The sequence below is a fragment of the Myotis lucifugus genome, unplaced genomic scaffold (genome assembly GCF_000147115.1).
Source record: "Myotis lucifugus unplaced genomic scaffold, Myoluc2.0 scaffold_521, whole genome shotgun sequence".
NCBI lineage: Eukaryota > Metazoa > Chordata > Mammalia > Chiroptera > Vespertilionidae > Myotis > Myotis lucifugus.
In genome coordinates, this window is record NW_005871569.1 from 587,941 (window position 1) to 592,398 (window position 4,458).

The window sequence follows — 4,458 nt, forward strand, 5'->3', positions numbered from 1 at the left end:
ACTGAAAATTATAAATCATTATTAGAAGAGGTTGAAAAAGACAACAAAATGGAAAAAATATCCGGTGTTCATGGATTGGAAGAATCAACATAGTTAAAATGGCCATATTACCCAAAGCAATAAACAGATTTAATGCAATCCCCATCAAAATTCCAATGTCATTTTTAAAAGAAATAAAACAAGAAATCATCAGATTTGTATGGGACCACAAAAGACCCTGAATAGCCAATGCAATCCTGAGAAAAAAGAACGAAGCTGGAGGTATCACAATACCTGACTTCAAATTATGCTACAGAAATGTGGTAATCAAAACAGCATGGCATTGGCAGAGAAACAGACACATAGATCAGTGGAACAGAATAGAGAGCCCAGCTATAAAATACACGTGTATGGACAGAAATTTTCAACAAAGGAGCCAGAAACACACAATAGAGTAAATAGTCTCTTCAATCAATGGTGCTGGGAAAACTGGAAAGCCACATGCAAAAGAATGAACCTGGATTACAGTTTGCCCCCAGATACAAAAATTAATTCAAAATGGACCAAAGACCTAAATATAAAATCTGAAACAATAAGGTACATAGAAGAAAACATAGGTACCAAGCATATGGACCTTGATCGTAGAGAATATTTTATGAACTTGACCCCAAAGGCAAGGGAAGTAAAGGCAAAAATAAATGAATGGGACTATATCTAACTAAAAAGCTTCTGCACAGCAAAAGAAACTGACAACAAAACAAAGAGGCAACCAATCAGATGGGAGATGATATTTGAAAACAGTAGCTCTGACCAAGATTTAATTTCCAAAATATATAAAGAATTCATAAAACTCAACACTGAATCCTATCTAATAAAAGACAAAAAGGGTAATTAACCGTACCTCCGCTACGCTTCCCATCAGCTAATCAGCGCCATATGCAAATTAACTGCCATCCAAGATGGCGGCTAATTTGCATACTGCAGGCAGGGCTGGCCTGCGCCAGACACCATCCGGGTGGGCTGCGGCCCTGAGCGGCTGGGCTTAGGCGGTGCAATCGCGTCACCTAAGCCCCGCCCCAGCCGGGACCCCTGTGTGCTGCCTAAGCCCCGCGCCGCCTAAGCCCCGCTGCCAGCTGGGACCCCATTGCGATCCCAGAGCAGGCAAGTGCGGAGGGCGGGTGGCCCCCTGGTGGGCCTGCTCCTGGGATCGCCATGGCAGGAAAGTTCCCCACAGGCAGCACCCAGCAGGTCCTGCCCTCGGTCTCTGAATTGATCCGGTGATCCATCAGCAGGAAAGCGCAGCTGGCAGGCAGCACCCCATCCTGGCCACAGTTCAAGGGGAGAGAAAAAACATGCAGTGGAGGCCAGGAGCCTGAGAGATCAACACAAGAGGGGCGCCTGCTCCAAGCCTCCATGGTGTGGCTGGTGGGCAGGGCCCCAGCAGACACACACACACACACACACACACACACACACACACAGGATGCCTGCTCTGAGCCTCTGCTGCCAGACTGTGGCCGTCAGTAGGACATCCACTGAGGGCTCCTGGACTGTGAGAAGGGCAGGCTGGGCTGAGGGAACCCCACCCCCTAGTGCACGAATTTCGTGCACCAGGCCTCTAGTAACCAAATAAAAGCACAGGCAGAGGACCTGAAAATATGCCTCTCCCAAGATGACATAGGAACAGCCAATAGATATATGAAAAGATGTTCAGCCACACTGGCCATTAGGGAAATGCCAATCAAAACTACAATGAGATACCACCTCACACCTGTTGGAGGGGCCATTGTCAAGAAGACAAACAATAACAAGTGTTGGAGAAAAGGGAACCCTCATTCACTGCTGGTGGGAATGTGGACTGTGCAACCACTATGGAAACAGTCTGGCGATTCCTCAAAAAATTAAGAATAGAGCGACCATAGGACCCAGCAACCCCTCTCCTGGGGATATACCCGAAAAACTCGAAATCACAAAGATACATGCAGCCCTGTGTTCATTGCAGCATTGTTCATGGTGGGCAAGACATGGAAAAATCACAGTGTCCCATGATAGAGGACTAGATAGAGAAGTTGTCCATATGCACAAAGGAATACTACTCAGCCATCCAACATGGATGGGCCTTGAGAACATTCTGGTAAGTCAGACAGAAAAAGCTAAGAACCATAAGATCTCACTCAGATGTGGGGAATAAGAGGTATAAAACTGAAACTCCTGGACATAAACAGCAGTGTGGTGATTGCCAGCAGGAAGAGGGTGGGGGGAGATGGGTGGTCCTAATATGAGGTGACAGGAGAATATGTGACTCTGGGTGGTGGGCACACAGTGCAATATACAGATCTTGTAACATAGAAACCCACACCTGAAACCTATATGTTTATGTTGACCAATGCCACCTCAATCAATTTAATTTAAAAAAGTAGTTTCGGGAGAAACCAAGATGGCGGCATAGGTAAACACCTGAAATTGCTGCCTCGCACAACCACTTCAAAACTACAACTAAAAGACAAAACGGACACCATCCAGAACCACAGGAAGGCTGGCTGAGTGGAAATTCTACAACTAGAAGGAAAGAGAAAAGCACACTGAGACTCAGAGGAGGTGCAGAAGTAAAGTGCAGAGGTACGGAGGCGAACACAGAAAGGGCTGGCAATGGAGGACGCCAGTGTCTTTTTCAATCCGGAGGGAGTCACAAGCGCCCGACTGCTCAGAACTCCAGTTCCGGGAGAGTCTCTGGGGACCCAGACTCATACGGGGAGAAAATGGACTGTCTGGCATCAGTTGGAACTCGAGGGCGGCTTTCTCTCAGAGGTGCTTGTAGCAATTACCGCGGGACACTGAGACCCGGGGCCTCTTAGGGTAGGACTGAGGACCAGCCATAGCTGCTTGCTCAGCCCTGTTGATTCCCCGAGACCCCGCCCCACCCAAGCTGCTAGCAGAGGCTTTTGCATATGAATGGCCTGGCCCTTTGAGATCTAAAATTACCTAAAAAACTGCAGCTGGGTCAGAGAGACCCAGAACTTCCAAAAGAAGGCCCAAGGCCCTACAGCAGCTTGCATTGCTTCACAGCTGGGCCTCATCTGGGCACCTCCAAACCCCAAACAAGGAAGAGGAATCTGCAGATCTCTCCATAGTTCCTGCTGGGTAGCCTCAGGCAGAGGCTAGATTAGCACCTCCTTAGAGATCCAAGAGCCAATGTACCCAGTGGTCAGATTGGGACCATCCAGATTACAACTCCTCAGATCCACAAGGAACACACTCAGGGGGCAGACTCAGTGAGCACCAAAGCCCCACTGAAGCAAGTCTTGCCCCAGAAGGGTGTCTTCAGCACAGAAGTTCTCCCACTGTAGACACAGCTGACTCTCACAGACAATTGGCCTGGAGGTCAATTACTCCCAGTGATACCAACAACAATCAAGGCTTAACTACAACAAGACTGTGCACACGCCCACAAAGGGATGTTCCAAGAGTGTCCACCTCAGGTAATTGGGGAGGCTGAGCCATTGGCCCTATAGGACACCTAGCACAGAAAACCACTCTATCAACACAGGGAAGCAGCCAAAATGCGGAGACAAAGAAACAGATCACAAATTACAGAAATGGAGGAAAGCAAACTACTGGATATAGAGTTCAAAACCACACTTATAAGGTTTTTCAAGAATTTTCTAGAAACCGCCGATAAATTTAGTGAGACCCTCAAGAAATCTAGTGAGACCCTCGAGGATATGAAAAAGGACCAACTATAAATTAAGCATACACTGACTGAAATAAAGAATAAGAGTTCCAACAGCAGACTAGAGGATCGCAAGAATCAAGTCAAAGATTTGAAATATGAAGAAGCAAAAAACACCCAACCGGAAAAACAAAAAGAAAAAAGAATCCAAAAATGTGAAGATAGTGTAAGGAGCCTCTGGGACAACTGCAAACGTACCAACATCTGAATTATGGGGGTGCCAGAAGAAGAGAGAGAGCAAGATATTGAAAACCTATTTGAAAAAATAGTGACAGAAAACTTCCCCTACCTGGTGAAAGAAATAGACTTACAAGTCCAGGAAGCTCAGAGAACCCCAAACAAAAGGAATCCAAAGAGGACCACACCAAGACACATCATAATTAAAATGCCAAGAGCAAAAGACAAAGAGAGAATCTTAAAAGCAGCAAGAGAAAGACAGTCAGTTACTTACAAGGGCGTACCCATACGACTGTGAGCTGATTTCTCAACAGAAACTATGCAGGCCAGAAGGGAGTGGCAAGAAATATTCAAAGTGATGAATACCAAGAACCTACAACCAAGAGTACTTTATCCAGCAAAGCTATCATTCAGAATTGAAGGTCAGAGAAAGAGCTTCACAGATAAGAAAAAGCTAAAGGAGTTCATCACCACCAAACCAGTATTATATGAAATGCTGAAAGGTATCCTTTAAGAAGAGGAAGAAGAAGAAAAAGGTAAAAATAGAAATTATGAACAAATACACATCTATC